At 42.1% G+C, this 12,349-nt stretch overlaps 2 protein-coding genes across 13 annotated transcripts in view; one reads left to right on the top strand and one right to left on the bottom strand.

Annotated features, from left to right (window-relative positions):
• Window positions 1-8,594, bottom strand: part of PEAK1 (pseudopodium enriched atypical kinase 1) — a 272,370-nt gene extending 263,776 nt beyond the window's left edge. For all 11 annotated transcript variants that reach the window (XM_057723460.1, XM_057723457.1, XM_057723463.1 and 8 more), the window contains exon 1: window positions 8,433-8,594. The gene's annotated coding sequence lies outside the window, so the exon portion shown is untranslated. The remainder of the gene's footprint in view (window positions 1-8,432) is intronic.
• Window positions 8,595-9,133: 539 nt separating this feature from the next.
• HMG20A (high mobility group 20A) overlaps window positions 9,134-12,349 on the top strand; it is a 67,236-nt gene continuing 64,020 nt past the window's right edge. For both annotated transcript variants that reach the window (XR_009051485.1, XM_057723780.1), the window contains exon 1: window positions 9,134-9,429. The gene's annotated coding sequence lies outside the window, so the exon portion shown is untranslated. The remainder of the gene's footprint in view (window positions 9,430-12,349) is intronic.

Genomic DNA, 12,349 nt, shown 5'->3' with positions numbered 1-12,349 from the left:
TAACTCCCAAAACAGCTCGGTGCCTTGCCAATAACAGGTATGAAAAAGTGTTGATTAATAATGGACATGAAATCCACCCTACAGCCACACCCCAATCCTTATCATTTTGCAGAACTGTTTCTTCTCATCTCTCTGACTGGGATGCCATGGGGTCAGTCCTTTTCCAACTACACTCACTCCTCAGGTGATTTTACTTATACTGACAATTTCTAAATGTATTCACCCTGGACCAATCTCCTCTGAATTACAGATTCATTTGTCTGATTCCTGACTTGATATCTTGATTAGCATGGCTCTTAGACATCTCAAAAATGTAGCCAGTCTGGAACAGCACTCTTGAACTCTACCCAGAAACCTGCTCTGCTCACAGTCTTCCCATCTCTGAAAATGACAACACCAACCTTCCAGTTGCTTAAGCCAAAAACCTTGCAGTCATCCTTGATTCTCTTTTCACATTCCCTATCCAATTCATCAGCAAATCTTGTTGGAATAAAACATACTCAGTTAAAGTCAGAGATATATTTTACATACAGAAAAAATATAGATATGTGTGGATACATAAATTAGTATGCATACATATATTTCCTAGCTCTGTCCACTGAAAGCATCTAGCAGCAGTGATGTCCCAGTAACAACAAGCATACCTAGCATCCAGATCATGACCTCAAAATACCATTCTCCAATAAAAGGAATCAGTTTCTTGAAGAAATAAGTCTAGGGCAGAGGCAGGAAAAACACAAGATGAGCCTGAAACATCCAGTAGTACCAAAGAAGTGCAACAGGTACACATACAAAGGATAGAAGCATATCAAAAGGACACAGAAGTCAAACTAAAAGAACTCCCAATGGGCAAAGCTGGAATAATTTGGACAACAAAATAAATAATGATATCAAGTGAATTATAAACCTAAGAATAAAGTAAGTATCCATGAATTAGAACTGACATAAATGATTACATCAATAGATACATAAATAGAGAAGGAACAAACTTTCCTTACAGAAGAATTCCAATTAATAAACATAGTAAGAATGAGGGAAAATAAACAGTACATTTAGACCACCATAGCATAATTACTGCAGACAAGATTACTGATGAATGCTAAAATTAGTGAGCAGAAACAGGATACTGGCAAAGGCTCAAAGTATCTCCCCCAAAATATTTACCAATTACTGTGGTGGTTTTAACATATGTCCATAAATTCTTTGATACACCTCCCTCCAGGAAGTGGAGTTTAACTCCCCTCCCCTTGAGTGTGGGCTAAATTTAATGAGTTGCTTCTAATGATCAGAGTATGGAAGGGGGAAAATAATGACTTTCTAATGGAGAAACCTGGCAGAAATCACCTTAATAACGTGATCACCCCGTGATGTCATGTTGATATCATATACTCTTGTATGGTGTGATAAGAAGGGCACTTCACTCTGTGATACTCTTCCTCAAAACTCATACCTAATCATGAGAAGACAGCAGAAAACCCAAATTGAGGAACATCCCTCAAAATACTTTACTAGTATTCTTTAAAAGTATCAAGGTAATAAAGGGTAGAGAAAGACCAAGAAACTGGCATGCTTTAGAAGAGATAAAGGAGACTTGACCACTAAAAGCAACGTAGTATCCTGGTTTGGATAATGCCATGAAAAAGGAATATTAGTGGAAAAAATGGTGAAATACAAATAAAGTCCGCAGTTTGGCTGAAGCATTGTACCAATGTTCATTTCTTAGCTTGACAAATGCACCATGGTTATGTAAGACATTAACATTAGGGGGAAAAGGATGAAAGATATACAGCAGTGATTCTTAATAGGAGTAATTTTGCCCCACAGAGGGCATTTGGCAATGTCTGAAGACATTTTTGATTGTTACAACAGGGGGATGGTACTGGAATCTATAGAGGCCAGGGATGCTGCTTAACATTCTATAGCACAGGGCAACCCCCACAACAAAGCTTTATCCAGTCCAAAATGTCAATAATGCTGAGGCTGAGAAACACTGGCATAAAAGAACTCTGCATTATCTGTGTAACTCCTCCATAAATCTAAAGTATTTCAAAATAAAAAGTTAAAAATATATCCAAATGCAATCATTTCTCATCAGTTTCCTAGTCTAAGGTACCATGAACCCTCAACTAAATTTTTTTTAATAAATTTATTTATTTATTTTATTGGCTGTGTTGGGTCTTTTTTTTTTTTTTTTTTTTTTTGCTGTGCGCGGGCTTTCTTTTAGTTGCAGTGAGTGGGGGCTACTCTTCGTTGTGGTGTGCAGGCTCCTCATTGCTGTGGCTTCTCTTGTTGCAGAGCATGGGATCTAGGCGCATGGGCTTCAGCAGTTGCAGCACATGTGCTCAACAGTTGTGGCTCACGGGCTCCAAAGTGCAGGCTCAATAGTTGTGGTGCACGGGCTTAGTTGCTCCGTGGAATGTGAGATCTTCCTGGAGCAGGGATCGAACCCGTGTCCCCTGCATTGGCAGGCGGATTCTTAACCACTGCGCCACCTAGGAAGCCCTCAACTAAATTTTTAAAGAAAGCCTCCTAACTGATTTTCTAGTTTTTACTCTTCACCTCTTTAGACTACTTTCAACCCAGCAGCCAGAGTGAAGTTTTTAAAGCATAAATCTGATCATGTCACTTTGCTCAAAAACCTGTAATGGTTTCCAACTCAAAAACAAAAACAAAACACCCGAGTCCTTCCAATGTTCTACAGGCTCTATGTAATCTGGACCCGGTTATATCTCCAACTAAACCAGTTTCTACTCTTCTATTCACTTCAGTCCAGGTACACTGACCTCTTAGTGTTCTAGGAATACACCAAGCACACCTCTGCCTCAGGGACAATGCAAACTGTTTCTTATGCCTAGTGTGCTCTGTTACTCCATCCTTCAAGCCTTTGCTCACTCCTCACCAAGTCCTTCCCAGATACTCTTTTTAAAAGTGCACACACCCCTTGGCATACCCAGCCCTTCTGCCTGCTTTATTTTTTTCTACAGCACTTACCTATCATCTTCCAATACTGTACAACAAGTTACTTATTTTGTTTACTGTCTATCTCACCCTTTCTATAATATAAGATCCATGAGGGCAGGGATTTTTGTCTGGTTCACTACTATAACCTCTGCACCTAGAACAACGCCTGGCACACACTTAATGCTCAACAAACATTTGTTAAATGAATGATACACCTTTGAAGTTCTAAATTTTAACATCCCAGTGTCGTTCTACCACTTTTCATAGTTACTGCATTTTCTCTCTTATCTCCTTACTTGAGAACACCACAGTTTGGAGAAGAAAGAATGGGTTTTGGATCCTGGTTCTATCACTTGATAGTATGTGCCTCTCTGGACATGTAACTTAACCTTTCTAATCCTCAGTTTCTTCATCTAAAGGAGAATGACAAAGGGATGGGTATGAGATTAATAAAACTTATGTTAGGATTAGACATAAGGTATTAAAGTGTCTAGCACATAGTAGGTGCTCCATAAGTAAAAGCTAACTCTTCACTAGCTCTTCGGCTTCACACTGACCTCTAGCTTTCATGCCCTTCATTTTCTCCCAGTTGAATCACCCCTTCTATGAATTCTGCTTATGATCCACCATGGACTCTACAGTTTGTTTCAGTCACAGTCCTTAACATCATTAATTCCCTCAACCACTTGCCCTTCAGGTATCTCTACCAAGGAGGCATCTGCAAAGCAGTGTGTAAAAGCCGAGGCTCTTGAATTGAACCACCCGGGTTTGAACCCCAGCTGTTCATCTTACAATCCAGGAGAATAACAGTACCTACCTTATGATTTCTTGTGAGTGTTAAATGGTTTCTTCAGCTATACATACCCAGAGTGATGGGTGCTGGAGAAAAATCAAACCATGCAAATTGGCATCCCTACAAATCCAAGGTCTACAACCTCAAATGGGTCCTCAATGCTGCCTAACGGTCCTTTTCATTATCCTAGTCATCTGTCTGTCCGTGTATCTCTCTCTCCCCCATTCCCTTGGAAGCTGTTATATACTTACACTCTCTTTTTAAAGAATCCCTATTCTACCATGTTCCCCAGCATTCTAAGCAGGTACGCAAAAATGGTAGAAGACACATAAACTCATTCTCCTTCCTGCCCCTATCATTTACAAACTTATTTAAACTGCCTCCAACTTCACCTCCTTCCTTTCTCCTCAATGAAAAAGGAAAACCAACTCTTACCCAACTTCTACCTAAGGCTTGGATCCCATCCCCTCCTATTGTCTCCAAATCCTTAGCTCCATCAATCACCTCTGTCCCCCACCTCTCATCTCTCCCCCTCCGTCGAATTTCTGCTTCAATTTCTCCCCTCCATTGGTTCTCTCCAATCCCACATAAACATGACCAAGATCCTCTTAATTTAAAAAAGGGGGGGAAGGAGTAAACTTCTCTAAATCCCCTGCTCCACCTATACTATCTGTTCAGTCTTTTGTTGAAAACACTGTATGCCTCTCAATTAGCTATGTTTCCTGTCACTGACTCTTCAACTGCCTCAGCACTACAATGTAGCTACCTGCTCTAGCTGAAGTTACAAATGACCTAATCACCAAATTTCAGGGATTGTTTTCAATTCTTATTTTACCTGGCTTTTTCATGGCAGGATACAGTACTGTCCACTCCTAGTCCTTGAAATATTCTTCTCACTCAGCTTCTGTGACAAATCTCATAGTTCCTTTTTTTCAATGTTGGTCTGTTTGGCACAGATGGTTGGCTTCTCTTAGTTGTCTGCCCCATTCAGTAGCTCACAACAGGAATGTGGGAATCATGCTAAATCTTTAATCTTGCTCAACTCTATAATCTGATTCTTTACCCTGTCCTGTTGATAATACCTCCTAGACATCCATCCCTCTTCTACATCTCTCATTATTTCTCATCAGGAATGGCCTCCTAACTGGTCTTGCTTCCAATTTTGCCCTTCTCTAATACAGCATTCACCTCACTGCCTAAGAATGCAAACATGATTCTATCACAGCATAATCCCCCCCTCCACCCCCCCCCCCCCCCCCCACTAAATCCTCATAGCCTTCAAGATAAAGTTAAAGCTCCTTAGCTTGGTTCATAAGGCATTCAGTGATTTGGCTTCTTAACGCTTCATCAGCCCCTGTTCTAAAACTCTGCTGTCTACTTGTGCCTATTGAGTACCTGAATGTGGCTAGACCCAACTGAGATGTGGTATAAGCACAAAATACATACCAGATTCTGAAGACTTAGTGTGAAAAAGAAAATGTCAAGTATCTCAATAATGCTTTTTTATATTGATTACAGATTGAAATAATATTTTAGATATATCAGCTTAAATAAAATATAAAAATTAATTTCACCTTTTCCTTTTTTAATGTGATTAATAGAAAATTTTAAAATACTCATGTGAATTACATTTGTGACTTGTATTAGTATATTTTTACAGAACAGCACTAATCTAGACCTGATCCAGAACAGCACTGGTCCCTTTTTCTGAACCTAGTTAACTCCTATCTATTTTTGAAGATTAGCTCAGGTAACCGACCAAGATGCATTTCAGGACACTCTCCTCTCAAGACCCCAAGTCTCAGTCAACTACCCTTCCCCCTCTGTGCTTCCATCCATAGGAATCTGCTTACACCTGTTATATACCACTCCACATTATAATTATTGGCTATCAGCTAACTTCTCCTCCTAAACTATATGCTCCTTGCAAACAGGCATATCATCCTACATATACTCAGGGCTTACTGCCATGGTTACCACTTAAAATATTTGCTGAACCAATGTGAACTATCTATTCCTGGCCTGAAAGTTACTAGAATTTCTCCAAGGAAAACAAACCAGCAAAGAAGGAGTCTAGACTTTCCCAAGAGCTCCAGAAATGAAAGGACCAGAATGGCAGGGAGTAGGAATTACAGTAAAGAGGACAGCAATAAGAAAATAAAGCTCATCACACACTACTACCTCTTACAGTGAAAACAGGAATTTGCAGCAGTGATATGGAGCCTTGAACTCAACTTGGCCTGCCAGGGGCCACAGTTTGGTTCCTAAATTACTCAAATAACCCATCCAACAAAAGAGTGTGATTTGGCAGGTTTCAACACAAACAGCTAGAGCCCAGCACCTGTTCCACTTAAACAGAGCATCATTACAGTTAAAAACAACAACAAATCTCTCTCATGAAGCAAATGCTAATCTCATGATGCTTCACCATGGAGCAATTTAGAAGAGTTATTATATGAAATGTGCCAAAGCATGAATTTATGGCTGAGGCTTATTTGGCAAATATGGTTGGCACTGCTAGATGTTGAAAAACATGTATGCAAATAAGCAAATAAAAGTTTTTAAGCTCTCAGACTTAAATATTTACATTATCATAAATGTACAAAGATAAATGTTTACATGAGAACACATAACACATTCTAGGAGCACATTTTGTAACATGATTGTCAGAAACAGTTATGAAGTGGCATTATTTCTTTATGGGCCTCAGGGTAGACTCTTAAAAATGAATTCTGACAGCATGTTAATGGGGTACAAAAATTATGGAGGAAGTTTCTCTGTACTATCTCTGGGTGAAACAAACAGTCACAGTATCATAACAGTTCAAAGCAATCCTATCTTTTCCTTTCACCAAAATACTTTTCGTCCCATCCTGGAACCCAGCCAAACATAAATGTCAAAACTTAAATGGGGGGGGGGGGGCGGCGCACGGAGAAGGGGTGATGAGGAGGACCACACATCAAAAAGGCTTAAAGAAAATAATTTAACATTTTTTCCCACAAAATATACTCATGTTAGAGTCTCCAAAAATAAAGACATGATAAAATATTTCCCCCTCTTCCCCTCTGACACTTATGGAAAGATGTTTGTTTTTTCACATAGTTTGTGAGTTGGTCATAGCCAAAACTCACTAGCAATGGTATGAATTCTGCTTCCATTGTTACTGTTAATCTCTGGGCCGAGGCTACAACTCCCATCTCTGAAGCCAAGAAAATGTACCATACTTGCCATTATAGTTTAATAAACGAGTCACCAAAGAGAAGTGCCAGGCACTTCAGAAAGTAATTAAGGTAGTCACTGAACTGAGCTATCTAGAAATGCTCTGAGATTACAGAAGCTATCATGAAGCAAGTATTCAAGATTGCTCATGGAAAGTTTTACCCCTGTGGATAATTCACGGTTTTCACTTCTACACTGCAGAGAGCAATATGGGTTCTCCGACTATACACATTACCACATCATTTCTTTTATCGGGGGAAAAAAATGAAAAAAAGACATTGTGGCTGAACAAAAATCAAGGGGTAGGCCCCAACACAGAATCCTCAAGGCAATCCCAATTCAGGTGAAAAGCTGTCGACATACACCATACAATGACCTAAAAATAGCCTTTCATGTAAGTCTCCAAACATTTAACTCAACGTATAATCTTACCACATTTAACAGAGGCAGAAGAAAAATGTATTAGGTTTTCTATAACAAGGCCAATGAAGATGAAATCATAATTTTCCTTTAACTCGGCACCATCCCCTCAACGCCAGCCTTCCAATAACTCTATTCCACAGCTCTCAAATTCCCCAACCGGGGTCATAAAAAACACAACGGATCGCAAGAAAGTAACATTTAAAGGTGGGAGGGCTCCTCGTTCCTTTTGCTCTCAGCAGTCTTTAATAGAGTCAAAGGACGAAGAAACGAAATCAAGCTCTTAGACGGATGGTGCAGGCAACAGGGAGGGGGACAGAAAAGGGGGCTCAGAGGAGGTAAGAAAAGTTGCAAGAACGGACGAGTCAAAGGGCAAAAGAGAAACAAAACTGACCCAACGAACCACTCAAAATGCCCAAATAAACCGAGCAAACCCGCACGGTCGGGGGCTCACAAACCGCAGAGCGAAGTGAGCAGGCGAAGAGCCACCGGGTTTCACCCTGGCGCTGCTGGCCAGTCTGCCCCGGGTCCTCCCGGGTTCGGAGGTGGATGTCCGTGCAGACTTCGCAGGAGCGAGAGGAGCCCTTCCTGCCCCAGCCGCACCGCGTCCAGCTCCTCCAGCCTTCACTTTCCCCAGCAGCCTTCCAGCCGCGCCCGGGGGCGTCCCTCGCCGCCAGGTCCCAACTTTCCCTCCTCTGGGGGGCGCCGAGCTACCGGGGCCGCCGCCGCCGCCGCAGCCACCGAGGGAGGGGGCGGGAGCGGGGGCGGCAGGGGGCGCGAGGGGGCGCGCGGCGCCAGCGGGCTCCGGGGGCGGCAGGGCGCGGGGGTGGCCGTGGCCGGAGCGGCCGCGCCGGGCCGGACGCACCGGCCGCCCTAGCCCCCGCGGCGGCGCCACCCAGACCCCGCGCCGCCCGGCCCCGCCTCGCCCGGATTCCCCCAGGTCATCCCCCTCACCCCTCGGCGACCCTGGTCCCACAAGCCGGCGCGAGAGCAGAGGAGAAGGGAAGCGAGCGGACGCGGGCAACCCTGCCCCCGTTACCTGAGGGGCTCACACGCCGCCGCGGGGACCACCTTCGCCGGCCGTCCCGTACCCTTCCTGCTGACCGCGGCCGCCGCCGCCGCCGCCGAGCAACTGACACTGACTAACAACAACTAACTAACTCCTCGCCGCCGCGAGTCCACGGCGCGCTCCCGGCCGCCCGTCGCCCGCCCGGCCCACCAGCCTGCCCGCCTCCTCCTAGCCCCGCGCGCCGCCCCTCCGCGCGCGCACCCGCCGCCGCGCTCCCTGAGCGAACGCGCGCGCGCGCGCACACACGAGCCCACAGCCCTCTTCCAGTCTCGCCTCAGCGCCGCGGGAGGAGTCACCGTGAGGCCCCTCCTCTCGCGTGCCTACCTCCAGAGGAAGAGACCTACAGGGCATCTGATTGGCTGAAGGGGGTGTGGCCAAAGAGAGAGGGAGGGACGACCAGGACCTTGGGCCGGCGTGAAGGGAAATTTCAGTTCAATTACATTCCAGGGGAAAAAGGGAAAGAAGCGTTAGTCCATTTGGTGCCTGGCCCCCTAGGTCTGCTTATCGTCGAATACAGAATATGTGTCTTCAAGGACTCCAGCACATCGTAATAACCAATTTAAGTCCCAATACTTTCTGCAGGCCTTAGCAGTTTAAAAAACTACATCTCCCAGAAACCTCCGCGAAATTAAGTCTCACCTTGCGTAATCACGTAGTCCTTCGCCGCCTTTGAACAAAATAATCCCTTCATTTTTCTGAAGGTATGGGGCATAATATTTCACTTTTCTTCTCACCGGAACAGCCTTAAATGCTGCGATCAGAGAAGTTCCCTATGGAAAGGTGGTTAAGCAATTAGGTAAAGGGAAAGAAAAGACATCAAAATAAAGTACTGCGGAGGAATTTTTGTCAAGCTGTGAGACGACGGAGTGAGAAGAGTGAAGGCGATTGAGAGGGGCTCAGGGAATTGTCCTCTGTGCCAGGGACTCTCTTTAGGCCCCAGGGCCCTGCCTATCCCTATCGTCAGCAGGTCAGTAAGCAAAGCGAGCTTGGGGGTGGCCACAATGGAGGTGCCCTTCACCCCTTGAAGATCATCTCTCTTTTGCTGTTGTTACTGGTTTGTCTCGGTTTGATGCCAACGGAATGGGGGCGCTTCACTTCCGGTTGGGGGAGGGGAGGAAGGCCATCCTGGGGGAGGGGGAAACATAACTCACTTCCTGTGGGGGTAGGGTGATGGGTTGGGGTGTCCAACCCACTTCCTGTGCAGGCGAGGGCTTGAAAAGGTGATGCTTGGTGCCATATGCAGAGACGGTATCTTAACTAAAGCTTTAGGATTGTGTCTTACGTGAAAAGTTAGGTTATTCCACGAAGTTGTGCTAATCACCAGCCTCCAGTCAGAATTTATGTGAGTTTTGGTTCCACGTGCAAGAGGAAAGTTTTCTCCCCAACAGAATTTTCTTAATTTGTTCTTCAAGGAATTCAAAACCCCTTGTTATAATTCTCTACTCTTCTCTCCAGCACGACATACTTTCTTGTGTGACCCATGAATTGCCCACCCCTGCTCCTCTACTCAAGTCCAACCTTGACTTAGTGAGATATAGCAGTGTTCCCTGCCTTGACATGCCTCAGGAACTCTGTAGCTACTCTTAAGGAGGTCGTTTATTACAGGACTCAATATTTTGCATAAATTAAGAAGCGTTTTCACCTTAGAGTGAAAATATCATACTGAAGTACTCAGTTGCTTGGTGTTACCTTAACTGATGTGAGTGGTATCTTAAATCTTTAGACCTGTTGATTTTAGGCTACAGGTTCTGCCCTGTGCCTAAAACAACTTACTCAGCTTTAAAAATTCTTAAATGTAACTTAAAAGTAACATTTGTGAAGGTTGCACAGGGTTGCATTTTCCCCCTTTGTAATTTAATTAAATTCAGCAGCGATTAAAAAATGGAGTCTGCGCTTTGTGGTCTTAAGGCATGGTGCAGGGATCATGACATTCAGCTCAAATTTTAAGTAGGGGGAAAATTTGGCTCACAAAGGACGAAAGATGAATACCAGAACTTTGTTTTTCCTATATTCTCAACGTTTTATAAGAAACTATATGTAAAATGGTAGTAGACACGCAACAGTTTGATTTCTTGGCTTCTATTTTCAAGTACCACAATCCTTGGTAGGTGGGGGTGGGGAGGCTTCCGAAGGAATCAATCTATTTGGAGTTTATGAAATCTCAACAACTTCAGTGATTTTAGAATATCTATTAAGTGAGTTGTAATGTCTTTCAAGAATTTTTAAAAGAATAAGGCCTGTGGTTTTTTTTTCTTTGGGATTGTTGCCAAATTTACCTTCAGAATTTGCAATTGTTTTAATTCCGTTTCTTTTCAAAAGCTAGTTTGTTTAAAGTTTATTAGAAAATGTGATTTAAACTAAAATGTTTAAGCAACTGTAACTTAAATGTTACAGTAAGAAAAAATATGTTTCATCCTTCTATAGACACTTAAAAAATAAATTAAATTAAAACTAAGACCCTGAAATCAATGAGTTATCTTTTGAAGTACTACGAAATGTCTGCAGAGGTTGAAAAGGTAAGACACAATTATGTCTGTGTAGTTATTAATAGGTTAGGGACATGTAGACTGCCTCAAGCAAGTATTAATTGATTAGAAAGAAAGTGTTCATTATCTTCTGTATTAGTGTTATATAGAAGAAAATATGATATGATCACCCTGACAAATTAAACTACAGTGTTAAGAATTATTGAAGTGAGTAAAGATTGTGGAACTAAATGAAATAGAGAAAAGATAGTTAAAATATTGATTGCCTTTAGGAAACTATCTTTGGAAATCAAAGGAGTTTTTTAAACTGGTCTTTACACTATCCCATGGAAGAAATGCAGTATAATAGAAGTAAGAAAAATTGTTGCAGCTGAGAGACTTGAGCAGCTTGAAGAACTGTCTGTTCAGAAGAAAGCAATTTATAAAGCACATATCTGAAAGAAGATGTTTTGTGATAAGTGGCAGTTATCCATTGGTTCCATCAAAGAAGAAATATTAGAAAAGCTTGTGGAAAATAGAGGGAAGTTCATGGAACCTGCTTTTATTCTCTTTAAAAGTGTTTCTGTAGAGAGGCTTGCTGTCTTCCAAAGGCTTTTTTTCCCCCCTTAATGCTTTTTGTTGCAGTTTTCATTGCATGTTCTAATAGAAACATACTATCAAAACTAGAAAAATAAAGACTTTTGTAAGTGTACTCTGTTGCTTCTTTAAGTAAATGAATTTTAGATTTTCATTCCATTACTTGCCATCAATAATAAAGAGATTGTCCATTTTTTCAGCATATTTAGATTAGATAACCATTTTCTTTTCCAAAAAGCGGTCATTGAATATACTGCTCACAGCAGTTTGAAATATTAAGACAGTAGGTCAAAATTCTGGATTCCATCTCACTGAAATTTGATTATCCACAAAGTGCTAGATGCTATCTATAATGCAAAAGGGTGTTTTTCATTCTTTAGTCTACCTTTCTTTGTAACATTATGGTATTGTTTTATAACATTGCTTTTTTGTATATTTGTTGTTTTGGTAGTTGCTTGTTTTTGCCATGGGGTTGAGTGTTAAAGAGAATAAGCTAACAATGTGAATGGTTTTTAAACCTACTGTTCTGCTGTCTTTATCTCTATTTCAGGCCTTCAAGAGTATTCAAATGAGAATACTCCTTACATGACTTTTCATTATTTCAAGAAAATTTTATTGAGTGCTTACTGTGTACTAGTCTCTGTTTTAGGGACTTGGAATACCTCAAATATCCGTATTCTCTTGGAGTTTACTCTGTATTTTCCAAATCAGAACTGGAATTTTGCTTCCTTGATATTCCTAAATAAGCTCTATAGTGTGATCATTGTTCAGACTGAATCAAGAAACAGCTTGGTCTTGATCTCTAAGCCATTCTAAACCCAGTTT

The sequence above is a fragment of the Hippopotamus amphibius genome, chromosome 2 (assembly GCF_030028045.1).
Source record: "Hippopotamus amphibius kiboko isolate mHipAmp2 chromosome 2, mHipAmp2.hap2, whole genome shotgun sequence".
Classification (NCBI taxonomy): domain Eukaryota; kingdom Metazoa; phylum Chordata; class Mammalia; order Artiodactyla; family Hippopotamidae; genus Hippopotamus; species Hippopotamus amphibius.
This window is presented reverse-complemented; position numbering and strand designations above follow the sequence as displayed.